We start from the raw sequence: 5,706 nt of genomic DNA, 5'->3' as shown, positions 1-5,706 counted from the left end.
TGTCAAGAATTCAGAGGGAGATTTGGTGCCAACCCGTGTGCAAAACGGGTGGAGGGTTTGTATTGACTATAGAAAGTTGAATACCTCAACGAGAAAAGACCATTTTCCCTTGCCATTTATTGACAAAATGTTAGAGAGATTGGCGGGTAAATCTCATTACTGTTGCTTGGATGGTTTCTCGGGTTTTCATCAAATTCTGGTAGCCCCGGAAGACCAAGAGAAAACCACCTTCACTTGTCCCTTTGGCACATTTGCTTATAGGCGTATGCCTTTTGGTCTATACAATGCACCCGCAACATTTCAGAGATGCATGGTGAGCATTTTTTCTGAATATGTTGAAAACATCATTGAAGTTTTCATGGATGATTTCACAGTCTATGGAAACTCCTTTGATGAATGTTTAAGCAATCTAACAAAATTTTTGCAAAGGTGTATTGACACAGACCTTGTGCTTAACTATGAAAAATTCCATTTCATGGTGGACAATGGATTGATTTTAGGTCATATTATGTCCCAAAAAGGCTTGGAAGTTGACAAAGCCAAGATAGATGTTATCAAGAGTCTTCCTTACCCGACAAGTGTTCGGGAAGTTCGTTCGTTTATTGGCCATGCAGGTTTCTATCGGCGGTTCATCAAAGATTTTTCAAAGATTATAGTGCCGATGTGTCAGTTACTCCAAAAAGATGTTGAATTTGTGTTTACTCAGCCATGCAAGGATGCATTTGATCATTTGAAGGATTTACTCACTTCTGCCCTAATCATCCAACCACCTAATTGGGATCTCCCGTTTGAGATTATGTGTGACGCGAGCAACACGGCTGTTGGGGCATTATTGGGTCAATAGGTGGATCGAGCACACCATGTCATCTACTATGCATCAAAGACCCTTGATAGTGCACAAAGCAACTGCACCACAACAGAAAAATAGTTGCTTGCTATTGTGTTTGCACTAGAGAAGTTCCGGCAATACCTCCTTGGAACTAAAGTGATCATATATTCGGACCATGCAGCCATAAAGCACTTACTTACAAAGAAAGATTCGAAGCCGAGTTTAATACGGTGGATGCTGCTTTTGCAAGAGTTTGATATTGAGATCAAAGATAAAAGCGGGAAAGAGAACCTAGTCGTCGATCATTTGAGCCGAATAGTCCAACCCGAAGATGTGACTCCCATCCATGACACATTCCCAGACGAGTACTTGTTTGCTATCCAAAAACCACCTTGGTATGCGGATATATGCAACTTCATGGTCACGGGAAAGTTCCCACCCGATCTCACGAGGTCATAGAGAGATAAGATCAAGAAAGATGCAAGAAGGTACATTTGGGATGAGCCGTACCTTTGGAAACATTTTGCAGATCACGTAATAAGAAGATGTGTTGAAGAACATGAGGTACAATCTATCCTCAACTTTTGTCATAGTTATGCTTGCGGAGGGCATTTTGGTCCTCAAAGAACTGCCAGGAAAATTTTAGACTGTGGATTTTATTGGCCTCGACTCTTTCATGACTCTTACACTTTCTGTAAAAGTTGTGAGAGATGTCAAATGACAGGTTCTTTGAGTTCCCGAAACCAAATGCCCTTGACCCCCATCTTGGTTTGTGAAATATTTGATATATGGGGTATTGATTTTATGGGTCCTTTTCCTTCATCCTTTGGGAATTTAAACATCCTTCTGGCTGTTGACTATGTTTCCAAATGGGTAGAGGCAAAGGCAACAAGAACTGATGATGCTAAAGTTGTTGTAGATTTTGTCAAGGCTAACATTTTATGAAGGTTTGGAACTTCAAAAGCCTTGATCAGTGACATAGGCACACACTTCTGCAACAAAACTCTTGGATCAGTTCTCAAGAAGTATGGAGTCCAACATTAGGTGTCCACAGCTTATCACCCGCAAACAAATGGACAAGCTGAAGTGTCAAACAGAGAAATCAAGTCCATACTTGAGAAAACAGTGAACACAAACCGCAAAGATTGGAGTTTGCAATTAGACGATGCTCTTTGGGCATACCGCACTGCATATAAAACTCCAATTGGGATGTCACCTTACAGACTTGTGTTTGGCAAAGCTTGTCACCTCCCTGTTGAACTAGAGCACAAAGCTTTCTGGGCTATCAAAAATCTAAACATGAAGATTGATGAAGCGGGTGTTCATCGAAAGTTAGAGATTCAAGAGTTGGAGGAGATAAGAAATGAAGCATTCGAGAGTTCTCGCATCTACAAAGATAAGACCAAAGCATTCCATGATAAGTACCTCTCCCATAAGACCTTTGAGATTGGTCAAAAGGTATAACTCTATGACTCTCGACTTAAATGGTTTTCCAGTAAGTTACGGTCCCGGTGGGTGGGTCCGTTCATTGTTACTAATGTATTTGATCATGGTGCAGTAGAGATTAAGAGTAACAAAACTGGAAAAGTGTTCAAAGTTAATGGTCACAGGTTAAAGGTCTTCTATGAAGGTTTCCAAGAGAAAGACATGGAGGTTGATAGCTTGGAATGCCCGGACTACATTGAGTGAATCTAAAAGGCAAAGTCGAGCCAACGACTTAAAACAAGGGCAGTTTACCGGGAGGCAACCCGGGGGTATTTTTGTCTTTTCTTTAAAAACAATTTCCATTTCTTTGAGTTTTTGGTTTTCAATGTTCCAAATGCATTTAAACATGATTTAAAATCACCAAACGGACCTTGGGATGCAAAAACATTTCATTTGAATGAGAGGGAAATTTTTGGGTTCAAAAAGTGGAAGTGGCAATCAGAAGGGTACACGGCCCGTGTTCCTTTTGCCTTATAATGAACACGGGTCGTGTTCATCAATAGCCAACAATCCTACAGTCAGAGGAGTACACGACCCGTGTTCCTCTTGCCTTATAATGAACACGGGTCGTGTTCGCGCATATCTCGGGAATCTTGACCCCAACACGGGCCGTGTTAATTCACGCAGCAGTGCCTGTGGGTTTTAATGCTAAAAATCGGGTTTTTGCCCCATTCTTCCGCACACTCATTCCAAAACAGCCCCTTTCCCTCAAGAAAACCCCAAGGTCCGATTTTCATCAAAAACCCCTTGATTCTTCATGATTTTGGCTTAAATCTTCAAAAAAGTTTGATTTTCATCTTCCCCACTTCATCTCCTACATCTAATACACCATCTTATTGCATTTTCATGGTGGATTTGGGGGTTTTGACAAACCCTAGGTCCGAAAATTTCTTAAACTTTTTGGTGTTTTGTGCTTAATTCTTCATGTAGGCAAGCTTGGGGAGGTTGAAGAAGATCGTTCTCACCAACAACAACACCTTTCCACTAACGATTCGGTACATTCTTTCCTATTATTCACTTGTGGAATTTGTGTTCTTAAGGTCAAATTGCATGTATCTGTGGCCATTTTGGACTTGACAATAACTTGGAAATCATTCAAAACTGAGTTTCCTGCAAATTTTTGGTGGCGAAACTTCGGTTGACTGGACCCGTTAACAGTTGACTTTTTGACCCGTTGACCAGTTGACTTTTTGACTCTGCCCCAAATTTTGTATATGGAAGGTGAGAGTTCTAAACGACCCCAACACACCAAATCTTCGGCCCGCCGTCGTAGGTCCCCATCGCCTCCGCCCAGGTCCACGTCACCCCCACCTTCATCTCCACCCAATCCGGCACATAGTGGTGTGGTTTGTCGTGGCCCAATTCAAGCCGCCAAACTTGAGGCCTTTCTCCAGCGCGCGCACACTACCCAACAATTCACGCATGTGTCATCTCTCCGTGAGTTGCACATCTACAGCCAAGTCCACACATTGTTCCGGAACATTGGATGGAGGGGTTGTTGAAGGTCCACGAGCTCAGCTATAAAGTTCCAACAACCGAGTTCTTATCTTCATTTGATTTGGACCACGGTGTCCTACGTTTCCGGCTTATGAACCAAGATCATGCCTTGTCCCTAGACCAAATCAGTGCCATAGTTGGGGCCCCCATAGAACACACCTTTGGCCCCAATGACCCAATCCCAGGATACAGTGATCTTACATGGTGGACCAACCTTACGTGTCAGCTTCCCTATGTCTCAAGTTCTGCTAAGGCCTCATCTCTCATCCACCCTGTGATGAAAGTGGCCCACATGATTATTGCTTCACTTGTAGTACCTAGAGAAGAAAGAAGCACCATTAGCGCCCTTGAGCTCAAAATACTCTATGCGATGGCCCACCCAGACGATAATCACATTCCTCGCTATGGCTCATTCCTTTGTAACAAACTCACCCACCTCAGCACATCACGGTCCGGCAAAATATCTTGTGGTGGCATTGTCAGTTTATTGGCCAAAAGTGCTCCAGTCCGGGCCCCATATCCCGGAACTCACCAACCCCTGCCCGGTGAGACCTACCTTACCACGAGAATTCTTGAGTCTATGAGAATGTTTCGGGCGGAGGACGGGAACCATAATTGGACCGTGGGTCAAAACCACGATCCAAGGCTCCTCATCACCCCGGAGAACCGGGACATCCTTGCCCTTAGGCGTCCTAACAACCTCACCGACTGGCAAATCACGCCATATCTCTTCCCCAACTCCTTCTCCGAGGAGTAAGATGCGGAAGGTAGAGAGAGTGACGGGGCGGCACCACAAAACTCTCCTCCCATGGGTGGTGCTAGCTCATCCCATGATGTTGGGCACCCATCATATCACCAGCAATATATGGATCAATTCCAATCGATCGATACCCGCCTCGACACTTACCATCAAGATGTCACGAACCTAACCCAAAGTTTTTTCCGCCTTCACCACTCAATACGCTCGAGATCAAGAGCGTCAGCGCAAACATGAGGAGGAATTTTGGGCGTGGACCCGAAATCCCTGCTACTATCCTCATCCTCCTCCTCCACAATAGGTTGTTCCGCCCTCTCCAAGCATCGGGGATGATGCTTATATTCAAGCTTGGGGAGGGGTAATGTTGTACATTAGGTGCATTTTCATTCATGTTCACATCCATATTCATGCATGCATATCTTATAAAAAAAAATTTGATCCAACCCCAAGCAACCGAATCTTTTCAAAACAGTTGAGCTGGTAAGTGAGTCTGGTGCCTTAAGATTAGCTTGGTCTTTTTATTAAAAAATTCTTAAAGCAAGTTAATTGCATACGAACACACCTCCCGAAGCTACTTGTGCAAAACAGAAAGTGAGAAGATTGTCAACATTGGAGCATAATAGCAGGTACGAGTCAATTCTTTGGGACATATGATTGGTCTTATGAGTAGTAAATGCTCAATTGAACTTAAAATGTTAAATTCAAAAAAGTCATAAAAAGAATATAAAATTTCAATGTCTCGAGCCTTCCAGCATTCTAAAAAGTCCTTTCTACTCATTCCCTTTTATACACCCTGCTTGGGGGCATAGTTTCCAACTATACCTACGGGTCTTTGCATGTTAACTTCAGTCCCCCGAAAAATGTCTAGAAGCCCCTCACGGTAATAGACCGTGAGATGTCCTACAATAGAAAAGTCAAGGACGAAAGTATAAAGAAATATGCCAAACAAATAAATTAACTAGAGTGTTATGTGTTATCTTAGTTAGTGAATATATTTTAATTGAAAAAGAATAATAATAATAAAAAAATAAAATAAAATAAAAAAATAAAAAAATAAAAAACATAATATTATTAAGTTAATCTGTGACCTTTGGGACTCGAACAAGTAAACTCTGAGGGGTGTTCTACACCTAATCGC

Source organism: Lactuca virosa, chromosome 8 (assembly GCF_052849685.1).
Source record: "Lactuca virosa cultivar CGN04683 chromosome 8, Lactuca_virosa_CGN04683_v6, whole genome shotgun sequence".
Taxonomy (NCBI): Eukaryota; Viridiplantae; Streptophyta; class Magnoliopsida; order Asterales; family Asteraceae; genus Lactuca; species Lactuca virosa.
This window is presented reverse-complemented; position numbering follows the sequence as displayed.